Raw genomic sequence first — 18,847 nt, 5'->3', positions numbered from 1 at the left:
CATTAAAGGAGTCTCCACTCTGTTATTAGAGAAAAACGATGCGTAAAATCATCTCTTTCCCGAATGCAGCAGGGTCCTTGACCTTTCAGGCTACAAAGAGAGAAGCTTGGTTGCTATCATTTCGAGACAGCCGAACAGTTTTACAAAAAGGAGGAAACTGGGTAGATGAAAGTTCTGCCTATAAAATGGATGTTACTACAGTGCATTGTGGCTGTATTATGTGTGCCCAAAGGATAAAGAATTCAGGTGTGAAGCGGTGTGGCAAGAGTTGCAAATTAAATAAGCCTCGCTCTGGGGCTTTCTTCCTTCAGTGTGCTGCGGTAACATGCCCGTGGCTCCGGGGAACCGTGTGATTAAGTCCAAACAAAGCACTCATGCCTCATGTTAAATGTAGCAGAGGAGAGGTCATTAAATATTTCTCGGCAATTAATTACCTGACATACTCCCTTTTTTCACAGCTTTGGTTTCAGGTTTGTGGGAAAGTTGAAAGTCTTTAATTGCGCCTAATTTGTTGCTGTAGTTTTAATCATCCGCCTAAGCATTGTGTTGAAGTCTGTAACCTTTGTGAAGAATTTGTAAGGGGCTTCATTTTGACACCCCCAGAGGAAGAGGTTTTCTGTGTGTGTGTGTGTGTGTGTGTGTGTGTGCAATAATCTCACCCAATCTTTGATCTGCTTTCTTTGAATTAAAGAAATTATGAAAACCTGCCAGATATATAATGGGTTAAGAACAATTGAGAAAGAAAATTCTTCCTACTGCTCCTGCTGTCTTTCCCCTTAATTCGATACAGCCTTTTTCCTCGCGTCCACCAACCTGGCCCATCTCCCGAGAGAAATTCCTTCCCAGAAAGAAGCTAAAAGAGAGATCAAGGGTAAGCATCCCTTTGCATCCGGCCCTGTGGATGTATTCTGCTGGCCACTCTTTTATCATCAGTCACCTGAGACCAAATTCTCCTCCAAATCTAGCTGGCTTCCTGTTTTCTAGATCTTTTACTTAACCACTGCTTTCAAGCAATTTCACTTGCTGGCTTCAAGATAGTCCTCTCTTTAGCACTTGGTAATATCTAAAATCATATTATTTATTTCTTTCTTTAATGACAACCATTTTTCATTCATATTCTCTCATTAGAAACCCCACAAGAGAACAAAGCTTGTTCACTGATAAATGTCCACATCTCTTCCAGGATCTAACAAGAGTTTGTGCTCAGTAAGTATTGGGTGGGTGGGTGGATGGATGGATAGATGGATGGATGAACGGGAAGCTAACTTTTTCTTGGTTCTATTCTAGAGTGGTTCGTATCCCCGACCAACTCCAATAGCATTCTCTTCCTGGAACCCAGACTCTATGGCATCTTTTAGGCACTTGCCAAAGTCTTTATATATACAGTAGAGGAATAAAAAGAGAGAAAGAATTTCAAATCTAAGAAAGCTCAAGATGAAAGTAATGCGAGAATAACATCTGAATGATAGTTGCACAGAAAGGGGCAACAGTATGACAGAGACTGACACAGAACCATGAATTTTGGAAGAGCAGATTAAACATCAGAGCTGCTCCTGGTGCCTTTGCCCTAGAGGCAACAGACAGAAAATAAGTCATTGTTTTCCAGATCAAACTGAATTAATATCTTTCACTCAGTGGTATATCTAGACAAAGGATAAATAAGTGCAAAATAACAACAGTAAGCATTTTAAGTCAAAAGTTTTAGTTGGAGATAAGCAAATGTAGAGAGATGATGAAGGGCTCTTTCTGCCAGGATAAGATTTCACTTACTGTTCATGAGAGAACTCTCAATGAGACAGTGCCCACTTTCATAGGAAACTAAAGCTCGAAAGGCTTACTACCCTGTTCCACATCACACAGTGATAAAAATGTGATTCCAACTCAAAAAATTGCTCCTTTTTTTTTTTTTAAACTATACTAGGAATGGCAAATGGGTGTCATTTTTCCTTTAATTCTCACTGACGGGTAGCAACAGATTCAAGACTACTGTTGAGAGCACTCTGAGACTACAGAAGGAATGGAAATGGGTGGAGAGCTTGGTTGGCCATGCGTGCTGTGAGCATGGTAGTAAGGACCAGCAGCACCCATGCCATTAGCCATTTTTGGATGTGTTGCTTCATCATAAGAAATTCCAGGGCACCTGGGTGGCTCAGTGGGTTAAGCCTCTGCCTTTAGCCCGAGTCATGATCTCAGGGTCCTGCGATCGAGCCCCGCATCGGGCTCTCTACTCAGCGGGAAGCCTGCTTCCCCCTCTCTCTCTGCCTGCCTCTCTGCCTACTTGTGATCTGTCAAATAAATAAACAAAATTAAAAAAAAAATAAAGAAAGAAATTCCAGACAGTGTTTCTAAGATGTTTGATAATTTGAGGGAGAAAGGTACTATAGGAAGAATGACTAAAAGGTATAATATAAGCAGTAAACCTGATGAGGGATTTCTTCCATTTAAATAGGTCAACTCATGCTTTATGGGGCAAGTAGTGGGAACCTCTGGCTGGGTATAAAATGAAGTGTTTATTTTAAATTTCCTTCATTTTTATTAGTTATAAAGGCATGCATGGTTGTCACAAGTAAAAAGTTACAAAGATCTATGAAGAATTTAAATAATCTTCCTTCACTCCACCAATCTCCCCCATTCCCATTTTAACATACTGGTGCTTTTTCTTCTGCACACACACAACCATCATGTGACCCAAATGAAAAAAAAACTCCTGTAGGGTTTGTTCTTTCCAAGAGCTACTACCTTACAACCTCAGGGGTACCTAAGGTTTCTGACAGCAATGTCTTATGGATACTCTACCAGATTTTTTCATCTCACATTCTTAATCAGAAGCTGGCTGTGGTACTACCCTGTCTAATGAATTAAATCTCAAAGTCCTAGCCTGATTGTCAGCCCCGTGGTGCTTTGGCCTCCAGCTACCTCGCCAGCCTTATCCCCCACACAGCCTGTAAAGGTTAGCCCCTGTAGGTGTCTTACACATGATATGCCTAATAAAGATTCATACAATGGCTGAATGAATGGTTTTTTAAGGAATAACAGATAGGTTTGAGTATGGAAGTTAAAGAGAAGATTGACATGTTATATTAGATTTGCGCAATTCCTGGAATAAAGATAAAAGACCCTGGACATTATTCTACAGTCAAGGTGTATAGTAGAAAGCATACAAGATTTAAAATGAGGAAGTCTGGGTTTAAGTCCAGCTCTTTCATTTTTAAATTGAGTAGTTCTATATAAATTACCAACTATTAATCAGTTTAAATTTCTTCTTTATAAAGTGAAGTAATTGAAGGTTTTAATTTTTGTTTAAATTAGGTGAAGAGGACTTGAGAGACGGAAGTGTTCTCTAAGTAGTCTTAGAAAAATAAATTTGATGGTGGAAGAGGATGGGAAACAAAAAGAGTCTCAAGATAGCAAAATCATTGTGGAGACCCTTGTGTTAGTCAAACTATAAAGTGATGGAGCTGGGGACCTCAGAAATGACATTAGGAATAAAATGAAAGGAAGACGATGCAAGCAACTCTCTGAGTGAGGAATTTACAGAATTTACAGGACATTGCATCTAACTGGGGAAAGAAGAAAGAGAGGAAAGAATCAGGAAACATTATGGTTTTGAGTTTAGGAAATAGGAAAATGCCTGAAGACAAGGACTAATAGGTCATGTTGGGACTTTTATTAATAACCATACATAGTTAAATGGAAGAAATAGTAAGTGTGAAGTGAGCAGGAAACTTAACCTTCTCCTATCTTTTCTCTCCACCACGGAGAAGGCCTCCAAGCAAAATGACTGAAATGTTAGAGACATCATCATGCCTTCCCTTCCCACCTACTTGATTTAGAAGACTTCTATAAAATAAATGCTCTCCAGATCTTAAGACTAGAGACCTAGCAGCCACAGTGCTCTTGTAAATAAATAACACCTGTAAACTTGTCACCTCTGTAAATAATGTATATTACATATAATTGAGATTTTTCTGATCAAATATGCATCACAAAGGGTTATAATTGCAGCATTAATCTATTTTTCCTGATAGCTTCCCTCCCCAGTATTGTTACTGACCTGCCTTCATGATGTCCACCTGCGTTCCAATCAATTGGATGTGAATAGTAAATGTATTGAATCAAAACCAGGATGCAAATGATAGGAGGGGACTTAGAAATTGAATGTTATTTTATAGCTTATAAAGTCTTTGTGAAAGTCTAGAAGAACATCATTCAATATACTATAGCTAGTTGCATATGGGTTTTGAGCAGTGGACCTGATATGCTATTAAATCTAATTTGACCTATTTCTTCTTACTTTTTTTTTAAAGATTTTATTTATTTATTTGACAGACAGAGATCACAAGTAGGCAGAGAGGCAGGCAGAGAGAGAGAGAGGAGGAAGCAGGCTCCCTGCCAAGTAGAGAGCCCGATATGGGGCTCCATCCCAGGACCCTGGGATCATGACCTGAGCCAAAGGCAGAGGCTTTAACCCACCTAACCACCCAGGTGCCCCTTCTTCTTACTTTTTAAATATGGCTATAGGAAAGTGTAAAATTGCATATGTAATCTATATTTGTGTCTCACATTTCATATCTATTGGATGGTGCTGCTCTAGAAGTCAGGTTGAGGACTAACTTTCATGGTACAGGAGCTGTCATGTGCCCAGATTCTCTAAAGTTCTGTCAGCCAAATGATCCCTGCTTCCTATTTTCTTATGTAATTAACTCCCACATCTTAGAGTCTAAGACTACAACAAGAAAATGGGTACTGATATCATACATTCATGACATCAGTATGTCACACAGAGAGAAAGAATCATCCCCATTCAGGAGAAAGATAAGGAGTTCTGTTATGATCATGCTGAGTTTGAGGTAGGACATTCAGAGAGACTGTAAAAATATTGGAGATTCGGAATTGAAACTCTGGAAAGAATGTGGGACCTGAGATGTCAAATTAGGTGAAGCAAAAAAAGGTGAAAGACTTGTCAAATTCTGTGTTTAACTGGCAACATCTCCCAATACTCAATGTTCAGTAACATATAAATTCCTTTCCCAAAAATTTTAATTCTTGTATGGTTAACATACAGTATTATATTAGTCTCAGGTGTGCAATATAGTGATTCAACAATTTCCTACAATGCCCAACAGTCATCTTGGCAAGGACCCTCCTTAATCTCCATCACCTATTTAACCCTCCCTCCCTCTCCTCTAGTAAGCATCAAACTATAATTAAGACTCTTTCTTGATTCCTCTTTCTCTCTCTTTTTTACCCTTTGTTCATTTGTTTTGTTTCTTAAATTCCACATATGAGTGAAATCATGTGTTATCTGTCTCCCTCTGACTTATTTTGCTGAGCAGTATGCTCTCTAGCTCAATCCATGTCATTGCAAATGGAATGATTTCATTCTTTTTTTAAGACTGAATAATACACACACATATCTATATCTCACAACTCTGTATTCATTCATCTACTGATGGACACTTGAGCAAGCACCATATTTCAAATTATGGAAGCACCGTAATTTGGCTACTGTAGATAATACTGCGGTAGACATAGGTGTGCATGCATCCCTTTGAATTAGGTGTTTTGTATTGTGGAGGTAAATATCCAGTAGTATAAATACTGGATCGTAGGGTAGTCCTCTTTCTGAAGAACCTCCAAACTGTTCTCCACAGTGGCTGCACCAGCTTGCATTCCTACCAACAGTCTAAGAGGCTTCCTTTTTCTCCACATCCCTACCAACACCTGTTGTGTCATGTGCTTGGGTTGTAGCATTCTGATAGGTGCGAGGTGATATCTCACTGTAGCTTTCATTTGCATTTTCCTGATGATGAGTGATGTATAAATTCATTTTTCAATCATTGGGACTCAGTTTCTCAGTGTTAAAGTAGGAATATTTATCTCTATCTCTCAGTAATTATTACTGAGCCCCTATCAAGTGTCAGGCACTGTTTAAGTGCTGAGGGCGCCATGATGAACATGGCTCCTCCCTGACCTCCAGAAGCTTTTCATCTAGTCAGGAAAGCAATAGGGAAGTGGGTAATAGGACCCAGTGTCAGAGTTGTCACAACCTGGCTAAGTACTTGGGAGCTGCAAATTCTGTCTGGGAAGGGGGGGTGGTTTCAAACTTCTTCACCATGATCATTTATATTCAGCTTTCTTCTTTCGTCTAAGAAGCCTTCACAGTTGCCTCTCCTCGCCCTTTTACCATCCTGTACACTCCTCTACTAGCATCTATGATCTATAGTCATTACCTTATCGTTTTTTTTGTTTCTCTCTCTATTAGACTGTGAAATCCTCAAAGTAGGGAGCTGCATTTTCTATCTCTAGATTCTTAGAACAGTTGGAGTGCCAAATAAAGATTTTCTCTTTCTCCTTTCCTTTTTCTTCAATTAGAAGTAAGAGTGACAGCCCTGAGAGCCGGAAGGGATGAAAGACAGGGTAAGTCATGTGAAATATTGAAAGTTTAGGAATGTTCTTTAAGAAAATTTTCATTTTAGGAGAAGAGTTCCATGTCATGGAATTTTCTCAGAAAGAGGGTAACATTACCACATGTGCAGAGATATCATGAAGAAAGAGATTGCAAAACGGCTATTGGATTTGGCAGTTGTGTTTTATTTATTATCTGAATTCAAATCAAAATACTATAGAATAATTTTCCCAATGACTCCTTCAGTCCAGCAATGATAACTCTTTTTCTCTGCTCATGATCATTATGAAGACCTGAGGAAAGTATGACATCCTTTTGCCAAATGAGAACAAAATTATTTTGAAGTTTCATAAATGCCTATCGTGAAAACATGGTGAACTCCCAAGTGAAAGACAGGTGATGTTGTTGTTAGCAGGAGCTGTGGGCATGACTGAGCCCTGTTAAGAAAACAGCTTCAATTTCTTCTTTTAGTTATTTCTAGCAGAAGGCAGAGCAAATATTCAAGGGTATGATTCAATGAATCATACATCCTCTCTTCTTTCCCACAGACTTCATCGTGACCCAAGGATCTTCACCCATCAAACAAAATGGTGTGATGGGGAAAGAGACCTGAGCTTACATGGGCCTGATTCCACGTCCTGGCTTTGCTATGATCTAGCCAAGAGCAAGTCAGTTCTGAGAGTCTCTGTTTCTATATCTGCAGAGTAGGTCTTCCAATAAATTACTACTTGAGATTAAACACCCAACTTTCATTTCTTTTTATCCCCATCCCTTACCAATATTTTACATAAAAAGTAGGTACTGAGTCAGTATTTAAACATGAGTTTAGACTCCTGGTATTAATGTTCAATATCTGAAGTTCAGGTATTTACTTAAAATTCTTATTTATTTTTACTTCAAATAATAGCTAAATATATCTGTTTAATGCTGCAGCCTCAACAAACAGTGGCCTAATGGCCAAATCCAACTCTCCCTGTTCTTGTCAAGTTACACTAGAACACAATCACACCTACCACTTCTATATGCTCTGTAAGTGCTTTCAAGCTACAAAAAGTAAGGTTGAGTAGTTGTAATGTGATGGTCTAGCCTGCAAAACTTTTAATGTTCACTCTCTGACTTTATGGAAAAAGTTTGGCAAACCCTGATATAGACAGTTGGTAACTTCGAATATGTAGAAAGCATGTTGGACAAGGTCTGGGTAGGACCCTGAAAATGGTCCCAAACCCATGGATATTCTTCCTTTCAGAGAATTTTTTGAGTCTACCTTTTGGTGGAAAGGTAGTGGTCAGTAAACATAACTTTACTTCATGAGGTCCTGTATCCAGAGGGTCTGTATGCTCAAGTAAGCTGCCAGAATGGAACACTGAAAAGTAAAAAATCAAACTTAACTCATAAGCACTGGCAATCCAATGATGTCTGAAAAGAAGGACAAACAACACACATGGCAAACGCTATTTTTGCTTGATGAATTTCTCTTCTCGTTCAAGAGCAAACTCTAGCCTCAGCAACTCTAGGAAGCACTACCAAAAGCACATGTGGCTTATTTAAACTGCATATTTTCATGACTGGCTCTCCCCAAGACAGTGGCATCCTCAAGGGATCATCCCTCTGTTCCCAGCATATAGCACTGGGCTTGGCAGAGCATGTAGTAGATATTCCATAAGCACCTTTAAACCAAGCCGAAGGTAAGGGTTTCAGGTGGGACAAAGACATCTACCTGGGCTTGAGTTGTTGAACTGAGAGCCAATGAATTGAAGTCTTTCTTTCCAAAATGAGGGAACAAATATTAACTTTCCCAGATTTTTTCCCCATGACCTCTCACCACTTTCTAGTCTGATAACAAAGCAATAATGAAACCATACAAAAACCAACTATTTGTTGAATACCTACTCTGTTCAAGGCAAAGGAAAGCAGATGTAATTCCCTTTGGTCTCATTATATCATTCATTTTCCTCCCAGATTCCCTTGAGGTCATTTAAGATCTCCCATTAAGCTGAGGGTGTGCTGGTCTGCAATCACTGGCATGGTCAGCTGACTGCATCAACTCAATAGTGATGAGGAGAAGAAGGCAATCAGGGTCCATGTCATTCAGTCTTCACCCAAGGAATCAGAGTAAAACACTAGTTGCTTTAAGTTGTCTAGACGAAACATGTACAAATTAATGATGGGACAACTGGTTCAGCTAAAAACTTATAATTAATGAATGATTAAGGCTCACACTTTTTAGGAACATGGAAAAATCATGAGCCATGCAGCATGCCCAGAAGCAATCTTCCAGTTATGTGGCTGTGCTTAAATGCAATGCTAATTTCTGACCGCCTGCCACTTGTAATAGCACTGAGATAAATGGCGATGAATTTATGAATGTTGATTCTGCACCGCCCATTACACAAGCCTCCCCTGGGAAAGTGAACCATCCTGACAGCAACTCCTAATGAGTAGAAATTAAATGTTACTGTCGCTTGCCACCAGGAAGGGGAAAATGCCTGGGGGAGGGGAGTAAGGATGGATAATTTGGTGGTACATAAATAGTGCGTAGAGAGATATACATCTATTTTAAGATTTTGTGGCCTGAAGAACCACATTGCCTGTGCTCAAAGCCAGGAGCCCTATCACACAGTAAATAATTCAGAAAGTCCACAGCCATGCCTGGAGAGGAGGCCTGCTTCCTGAAAGCTGCCTCCTTGGCTAATTTTGGAAAAGCAATGGATCACCCTGTAGTTCAGACAGAATTCCTGCTGTCTACCTCAGGTTTCTGACCAAGACCCTTAGTCAGGGTACATCAGGAGGAAATCAACACAATCCTGTCATTGTTTGTGTTATTTATAGCTTATTGTTTGAAAAAAAAAATGGAAATAACTTAACTCCTTATGGCAAACTTAAAATCTCGTACATGAACTTGGCAGGCACTTTTATTGAAGCAAATTTAAAAAACAAGTTCAATATCTTGTACACTGTTCTAGAAAAGTGGCAAACCAGAAACCCGTCCTCTCTAGTATGTTTTTCCCTCTCTCTCCAGTGTCTTCTGTCATTCACCCAAGAGTAATTTTGATGAAAGGATGTTGGCTTTCTTTTTCTAACTAATTACCAATTTTTCTGTGCAAAACCCAAGGAAGCAAAAAGCTCAAATATCTCCTGTCTGATGAATCTCTGAGTTTAGCCTGATCTCTCTAATGCTGAGATATTTACATAAAAGATTAGTGAGGCAGGGCCAATAAACACAACAATGTGTAATCTATACAATGCCCTCAAGACAAGACACTTTTACCCCAAGCTACCAAAGCTACATTTTTTTTTTAAGATTTTTATTTATTTGACAGACAGATCACAAGTAGGCAGAGAGGCATTCAGAGAGAGAGAGGAGGAGGAGGCACGCTCCCTGCTGAGCAGAGAGCCCCGATGTGAGGCTCAATCCCAGGACCCTGGGATCATGACCTGAGCTGAAGGCAGAGGCTTTAACCACTGAGCCACCCAGGCGCCCCCAAAGCTACATTTGTGTTTGTAACTCATTTTTGAGGGGTGAGGTGTTTTGTGTTTGTAACTCAGATCTCAGCCCACAGACCCTCAAAAGTCTTATTTTGCAGGGTGTCTTTAACCAATCAAGGACATTGGTAAAAGTGATGAGAAAGGTGGATGGACTGGGAATTCTCCAAGAACTTTAAGTCTGTACTCACACATGTATTTTATTATGAAGGATAATTTCTGCAAACTTTGTAAGCTATCCAGGGTTGCCACCACATATGGTTTGGTACCAAGGTGCTGCTCCATTACTTGCTATAGAATGGAAATGAGATCAAATTCCTTTGGGCCTGAAAATGTGTGTCCCACCTGAAATGGCTCTATAAATCTTCCAAGTAGGCACAGGTGTTCCTACCCCATTCTGACTCCACACACCACCTTGAAAAGAACAAGCAGGAAATATTCTGTCATACTTTGTATTTGCTGGTTTTGTCAAATGGTTATTTGCCTCTAGGGGGCATTTCCAAAGACTGGAAAAGAAAGTATTTCATCTCTTATGGCTGTCAAACCAGATGGCTCCGAAATAGGAACAGAAAAGAAGAAGAAGAAAAAGGTCACTTTGATCAAGTCAGCTTTTATTGCCATGAACAGAAAAAGGTCAAAGTGGTTTCTGAATTGAATTGGGAGATGAGAAAGATTGACTTTTTAAAATTATTTATTGAAGAATTCTTATCTAGCTAATTTTCCTGGATAGACAGTATCTGGTCTTTGATCTAAGACAAATGCCATAAAAACAAGATAAATATTGGAACACTTAGGTGGCTCAGTTGGTTAAGCCTCTGCCTTCAGCTCAGGTCATGATCCCAGGGGCCTGGCATCGGGCTTCTTGCTCAGCAGGGAACGTGCTTCTCCCTCTGCCTTCTGTTCCCCCTGGCTGTGCTTTTTGTGTGTGTGTGTCTCTCTCTCTGACAAGTAAATAAATAAAATCTTTTTTTTTTTTTTTTAAGTATTATTAGAATGGCACTCTCAATGCCATGGGTTAGCATTACAAAGGTCCTATCAGTTCATGGAATAATATAGGAAAGAGTTAACCTTGATTGAGATGACTACCTACCATTTTTTTTTAAAAGCCAGTGTTCATTTGAAAAGGAAGGAAGGTGTCACAATACTCAAAAATTCACTATTGTATATTAACAGAGATATTATTTTGAACGAGCTCTTTAAAACTCTAGTATCAATATTACGCTTCAGTGTTAAACCAACTTTATTATCTTCCAGGTTCTGTTGCCCAATCTGTTAGTTCTGTTGCATTGTCAGGCACTTTTAACATCTTACTTTGTTCTTCTCTAATACACTTTATATTTCCATACCGCCTTTTATCTCCCAGCATATTGCAAACATCAATTAACTAAGCTACCTAACATCCTTGTGTGGGTAGAGGAATCCTATTATCCTCATTTGGAAGCTGGAAAAAGCAGGTTCAGTGAGGTGAGGTGACGTGCCCAGTCAGTCAGTGGTGGAGGCAGAAATGGCCTCTAGTTTGTGATGCCTGGTTATCTGCTTTAACTAGTAGACCATGATCCCTTCTTACCTCTAATCATCTCATGGTTGCCCATTATATGGAACGAGGACATCCATACTGAGGTCTACTTGAGGAACCAGTCAAATTCTTACCATACTCACTTCTGCTTTCCAAACAAACGAACAAAAATTTATTTCTGTTGAAAAGTTTCAAGAGCCCCTTTCAACATGTCAATCTAGGGGGTATAGCTCAGTGGTAGAGCATTTGACTGCAACATGTCAATCTTAACTCTGATCTCTCTGGATAACTCGGCACCTAAAAGGGATTTAGTGAGGACAAACTGGTTTTACTCACACCTATGAACATATGGAAAAGCAATAAGTTTTTACAAAGAAAGACAATGAAATGGACTTTTTGCTAATACACACACACACACACACACACACACAACCCCAAAACCAAAAAACTACCATTCCTTGAGTTCTTAAGCTAGGGCCTATGTGCATTTTCTCATTTATAGCTGACAACTCTATAGGGGAGGACTATTCTTGTTCCTACTTGAGAGATGAGAAAATTAAAGCACACAGATAGGTTAAGATGAATTGTACAAGATCAGACAGCTAATAAGCAAGGGAGTCTGAACTTGAATTCAGGCATTCTGTCTCCGGAGTCCATGCTCTTGACGATTTCACTGTAATTATCCCACTGTCTGGGTGTGATGCCGCTTACTTTTCCCACCACATTAAAAACGGCACGTTCTCTCTGACCATACAGGAAATGTCCCCGGGCATTGAGCCTGTACTCTGTATCACGCTGGGAGCCAAGGAATGTAAGAGTAGGTGACAGAAGCAAGGACCGCATCCCAGCTGGGGTTGAGTAACTGAGACCACTAGAATTCACATACTCTGATTCGGAGCCTAGCTCTTCTCCTTCTACCCCTTTGTTCCAATGGCCAAGATAAGTAGCACTTTGAGTGTTTATATCAAGTTTAGCACTCTATTCAGTGCTTTACATGCATGATCTTATTTACTCCTTCTCCAAACACTAGAACCCAACACTGTTATTCTCATTCAAGTATGAGAAAACTGAGCTACAGAAATATTTTTTTTAATATTTTATTCATTTATTTGACCGAGAGAGATCATAAGTAGGCAGAGAGAGAGGAGGAAGCAGGCTCCCTGCTGAGCAGAGAGCCCGATGCAAGGCTCTATCCCAGGACCCTGAGATCATGACCTGAGCAGAAGGCAGAGGCTTAACCCACCCAGCCACCCAGGTGAGCTACAGAAATATTAAGTAACTCTCCCAAAGGTAGCACTGCCAGATGCATTGATGGAGGCATTTGATCCAGGCAGTCTGAGTCCAGAGCCGAGTCGAATCTGTACAAAATTGCTTCTGCATCTTTTGATTCCTGGAAAGCATCCTACTACTTAAGACATGTATGCCAAGAGACTTTTTATAATATCATGGAAGAATTAAAGGTATTCTAGGCATTTTCAATTAGTAGCTAAAGCAAACACTGGGAGAAAAATAGCTTTTTAAGAAGCACTTGGGGGGGTTGTTGTTGTTGTTTTGTTGTTGTGGCTTGTTTTTGTTTTTGCAACAAAAGATCATTGGGCTGCATTGTGTTTGCAGCTACAGAATGAAAGTGGCCATACAGAAATCCTCATAGTGCCTGTGAAGAAGGTGAAGGGAATTAGGTCATCTTAGCTGGCGTCTCAAGAACAATCCCAGGCAAGAAGCAGCTGATCTCCTGTATTTTCAAAATTGATTCCAAACTCTTTGTAGGTGGAACCTGGTCTCTGAAAGACAAGGGGTGGTAAAAAAAAAAAAGGAAGAGAAACTGATTAAAATTTATATATCTAAGATGTGTGGGTTCAGCCGATTAGCAGCTAAAGAGATGGCTTTTAAGGCCCCAGGGGAGGTTTGAGTTCATCCTTGGTTATCTTTTACTCCTGAATAGCTGTCTAAACTCCTGGGGAGCAGAAAAAAGGTGCCCTGCAAGACAAAGGCACAGGAGTTGCTCCTTTTCTCTATCAGATGGAAGAAAAGGAACTCTAGGAATCCTTTATAGTTAACTATTAAAATTGGTCTTTCCTTTTTGCTTTTTAAACTTCTTTAACCCCAGTCTCTAAGAGCAATCAAGCTTCCAAGAGCAATCAAAACTTCTCCCTAGGTGAGCTGGAAGCACCAAGGTGGCTCACCTTATTCTCTCCTGTTCTAAAGCCTGTCTCCAGAACAATGGCTTAAAAGAAAACTAGCTTGCATTCCTTTGCCAAAAGGGGATCTCAGGATGAGGTTATATTTTTAGCTTTGGTGTTGACCGCCAAATGTAAGGTATTCTTCAGGGTCTATGAAAGAGGGGTCAGAGTAAAGAGGATAAGACATGTCTAGGCAGCTTTATCCCTATCCAAAGACTATACCTCCTTCCAGATCCCTGCAGCTTAGCGAGGAATTACCTGGGACAACAAAGGGGATTTAGGGATAGGAGAAATAGATGTGGGCGACAGTAGACCCGAAAGGAAACAGAAATGTGTACAGGGGACTAGAGAAAAAGAGAGAGAGAGAGAGAGAGAGAGAGAGAGAGAGGGAATTTTGGGAATCATTTCAGAAGAATAACCAACATGGGAAAGGCAGGAGAAAGAGACAAGAAAAAAGAAATTAGTTGTCATTATTTTATTCAGCCAATTATCCAGAAAAGACCATAGTCCAGGAGATCTGCTACGCAGCAGGGGTTCAAAGATGAGTGGGACAGAGCCCTAACTGGAATGAATTCACAGTTTAGGTTGGAAGATAAACATGTAAATAAATAATGACTACATATCTGAAGGCTGTTTGCACTTTTTCCCTTCAAACGCAGCAGCCTTGATCCCATGAAAGGACTTCTGCACTTCTGGTCTTTCTGTTTGAAATGTTCTCCACACTTATTTTTATGTGCCTGGCTGCTGACTATGATTTCTCATCTCCAGCAGCATTGAACCAGCACACCCAGTCCCTTTCTACGTCAACCCACCGTATCCTCCAAAAGTCAGCTGTAATGTCCAAAATTATCTTAATTTCTCATCTTTGAACAGGTTTAGAATTTATCATTCTCCATTAGAACTTAAGCTCCTTGAGAAAAGAGACTTAGTGATAGGTCATTGAGGAACTTATAAATGCTTATTATTATTTGACTAACAGATGGACATAGTGTGAAAATGCTATAAAAGAGATAAGCATCGGATTCTGCAGATGCCTTCTCCAAAGAGGTGATGTTGTTGTTTTTGAGTATTTAAGGTGGAAGAGGGTGTTGTTCAACGAGGGGGCAAGGGGAGAAAGAGCATTCCAGGCCCAGAGCTCACATAATGACAGTCACGAATGAGCTTTGCTCCTTCTGAGAACTGCATTCCGTTTCTCGTGTCTGGAGTACAGACGATGCTGGAAGAATGTGACATTACGAAAGAGTAGTTACAAGCTTGAGTTCTGAAGATAGACTATTTGAAAGGAAATCCTGGTTCTTCTCATAATTAGGTAGTGTTAGGCAAGTTATCAGTCTTCTCTGTGCCTCAGTTCTCTTATCTGTAAAATGGGGATTCATTTGTTTTATGCTATGTCTACCTCATGGGATACTCAGGAGGATTAAGTCAGTTCTTATAGGTCAACTATTTGGAGGAAGGTAAATGCTCAGAAATGTGATAGGGAAAAAGTAACGATATCAGTATGCGAAGGCCCTACTTCATTCTAAACGCTTTAGGCAGATTAACTAATTTAATACATATATACTGATGAGGTACCTTGGTGGCTCAGTCTGCAAAGTGTCAGACTCTTGGTTTCGGCTCAGGTCATGACCTCGGGGTTGTGAGATCGAGCCCCGTGTCATACTCTGCCCTAGATGTGGAGCCCGTTTAAGATTCTCTCTCTCTTTGCCCCTCCCCACTTCTCTCTCTAAAAATAAGTAAGTAAAATACATATACATTTATGAGGAAGTTACTCTTATCACCGTCTTTCAGAGGAGGAAACTGAGAGACAGAGAGGTTCAGCAATTTGTCCAGCATCACACAGCAGTTAATAGAATGGCTGGGTCTAAATCTAAAAGGTCAGGCTTTTGAATCTTGCCTTTCACCATTACACTGTTCTACCTCTTTGAACATCTAATTCCCAGGGATGCTGTGAGGAAAGCTGAAACAAAGTATGTTAAGTGTCTCATCATGGGTCCTGGCATGTATTAGGCACTCAATACAGTATGCATTTTTTTTTTTAGTGTCTACAGAACAATAGAGCTATAATTAGGATAAGTCAAAACTTGGAAAATACAGTTACCTGGAGATTTACTGCAAGACCCAGTAGAACCTGGAGAAGAAAATTAAGGAGCATCTAAGCACTCAGTGCCTGATTGAATTACTGCCAGCCAGTTGAAAGGTGGAATAGCCAAAATCACTCGCTTGACCTTGATTTCTGATGGGAGTACCGGAGGCTCCTTGTACATCGGTCTTTGCCCAGCTGTACTTCTTAACTAATTAATTTTAAAAAGATCTAAGTCAATTAATTATAAAGTAATGGGTTGTCCCTTCCAGCTGCCAATTTATCTACATGGCAAACTGTAGCTAATTAGTTAGCTTACTCGATCTCGTTCAGGGAAACATACTCTTTGCCTCTTTCCATTAATTTCTGTACGTAAGTTCTGTGAATAACAAGTTACATGTTATTCTGTAATAAATTATGTACCTAATCCATCCACCATTAAAAAAAAAAAAACAAAACCGGAATGATAGAGGGAAAGCACCTCTCACCTACTGAATCAAAGTTAGTAAATAAGCAAGCAAGCAAATCTGGCAGGACTTCCATAATGGCACATGATAAATGCCTTTAAAACGCTGTATAAAACTAACCCCAAATGGGGTGATTTGGTGCTATCAAGAGACTCTTGACCTTCAGGAAGATGGAATAAAAGCAGACTTAAAAGTAGAATTCCATTTATTTCATGTGACGCGCTGGATAAGCTGTAACACAGATATGATGTGATGCATTTCTCTTACAAAGAAGCTATTATTCCTCTTTGTCCCTCTCTTCCTGTCTTTCCCTCTATCTTAGAAAAGGTGTCGGCCTCCCTCCCTCAAAACTCTGAATTTCATTCCCTCCCACCTCTCCTGAGACTCTGCTGTGTAAACAGTTTCTTGTGGTTTTTTTTTTTCTTTTTTTGCATTATCAATTGTTGCCTCTCTTCACCCTTCGTCAGCTTACAAACATGCTTACATCCTTCTGCTCCTGAAAAAAGTTTCCCCAAGGCATAGCTCTGGAAATTGCTTTACCTCGCCTGACTTTACCCCCAGGGGAGTCTCAACTCGTGTGGCCACTTCCGAATCTGTATAAAGACTCCCTCAGAAGATAAGCTGCTATACTTTGCTTGGATGTAGCACTTTGCTCATAATCCAAATTAAATCCTTTGCTTGCTTAAGTGCCGCAAGAATGAGATGTTGGGGCTCTAAAATCAGAGTTGCAGGCTCTAAAATCAGATGTTGTCACTCAGACCCTGGCTTCATCTTTTGTAACTGTGTGACCTAAGGCAGGTTACTTAATTTTTGAAACTTTGACTTTTTAAAATATAAAATGTAGAGGGGCACCTGGGTAGCTGTATCGGTTAGCACCAGGCTTGGGCTCAGGTCATGAACCTGGGGTCCTGGGATTGAGCTCCACGTTGGGCTCCCTGCTTGGCAGGGAGCCTGTTTCTTCCTGACTACCACTTCCCCAGATTGTGTGCCTTCTCTCTCTCTCTGTCAAATAAATAAAATATTTTAAAAATATATAAAATGTAGATCATGTAATATAACTATCTCATAAGTTGATGAAAGAAACAAATGAGGTGAAGCATATTGAGTACTTAGCACTATGTTCAGAACATAGCAAATACTTAAATATGCCTTTTACATGCCAATATAATACTGTCAGTGTGTATTTTTTTTTATTCATTCCTCTCCTGATAAGTACTATGAATTTCCTATGGGGAATAACTTTTCCAGTGCTCAGTCCAGGAGATCACCCTCTGCCCTTGTTAAAAAAGATGAAACATATGACTCAGATCTGGCCAATCAGAGCACTGGATTCCCTTTCTGGGACTCTTACCCACACCTGGTTAATGGGAGCACTGAATCGTCTTTCTGGACATGTGACCCAGGCCTGACCAGTCAGAGCACTGAATTCTCTTCCTAGGTCATACAACCCAGCTTCTCCAATCATCATAATCCCACTACTGTTGTCTCCTTGTTCAGTTTTTAAAAGGGACTGGCAGAGAGTTGTTTCTATCAGAAAGGATTCCCAGGTTAGGGCAGGGATTATCAGTAAGAAAAATTGTCTCTTTGGTTGGGTGGCTCAATCCCTTGAGCTGCTGCCTTTGACTCAGATCATGATCCCAAGGTCCCGGAATTCAGTTCTGCATAGGACTCCCTGCTCAGTAGGGAGCCTACTTCTCCCTCTGCCTGCTGTTCCCCCTCCTTGTGCTCTCTCTCTAACAAATAAACAAAATCTTAAAAAAAAAAAAAAAAAAGAAAGAAAGACATTTTGTCTCTTTGCCACCCAAGAGAGCTTCTGGACCATCTTGCCATCATGTCAGTCTAGGAAGGAAGTGAAATCAACCCACAGAAAAGAGCACAACTAATTCAATAGACCTGACACTGAGGTACCAAGTCCCCCCAAGACTGATGCCAGCTCTGCCCATGTAATTTTCATTCCTTTATCAATAGATTTATTTCTAGTGTAAGCTACTTAGCATTTTTCTGCCACTTGCAACTGAAATTGGTATAAATGCTTATCATGTTTTAGTCAAGCTAGTCTGAAGGTGAGGCCCCCTCTTGCACATTATCTTGGGGCCTAGTAGAGCTCAGAGGATGCTCAGTAAATAGGTGTTGCACAGAGGTGAAAATACCCTGTTGATGGTGCTAGAGGCATACATTGTGCGCCCAAGCCCATTATCATGCTCGTCACTTAGGGGAAGCATGGAGTGCGTGACTGCACAGAGTGATGTAAGGGTAGCCTAAAATGGTAGTGGTCAGTGGTAGAGCCACAGGAAAAGCTATTCCTTCCCTGGAAAGATTATAGCAATACAATGCAGGCCTACATCCAGAAGGAAAACAAAAACGAAAACAAAAACCTCAATTAAACAACCTAAACTTACTTTCCATAACTTTACTACGGTCTGGAAAACTGTTTGCACTTGAAATGCCATCTCTTCCAACTACTATAAAAGGAAACAAATAGCCAGTTTAGCAAAGTACTTAATCAAGGACACTAGACGACTGTGCCATTCATAATTTTCAGAGGAGGGACGCCTGGGTGGCTCAGTGGGTTAAAGCTTTTGCCTTTGGCTCAGGTCATGATCCCAGGGTCCTGGGACTGAGCCCCACATTGGGTTCTCTGTTCAGCAGGGAGCCTGCTTTCCTCCTCTCTCTCTCTCTCTCCTTCTCTGCCTACTTTTGATCTCTGTCTGT

The 18,847-nt window shown here is 40.3% G+C and overlaps 1 long non-coding RNA gene across 1 annotated transcript; it reads left to right on the top strand.

The window, feature by feature from the left end:
* Positions 1-1,132: 1,132 nt before the first annotated feature.
* On the top strand, positions 1,133-7,148 carry LOC309868735. The gene is made up of 3 exons (XR_014313822.1): positions 1,133-1,206; positions 6,376-6,420; positions 6,958-7,148. It is a non-coding gene; the product is annotated as an uncharacterized lncRNA (long non-coding RNA).
* The last annotated feature ends 11,699 nt before the right edge of the window (positions 7,149-18,847 follow it).

The sequence above is a fragment of the Mustela nivalis genome, assembly GCF_964662115.1.
Source record: "Mustela nivalis genome assembly, chromosome: 7".
NCBI classification, from domain to species: domain Eukaryota; kingdom Metazoa; phylum Chordata; class Mammalia; order Carnivora; family Mustelidae; genus Mustela; species Mustela nivalis.
This window is presented reverse-complemented; position numbering and strand designations above follow the sequence as displayed.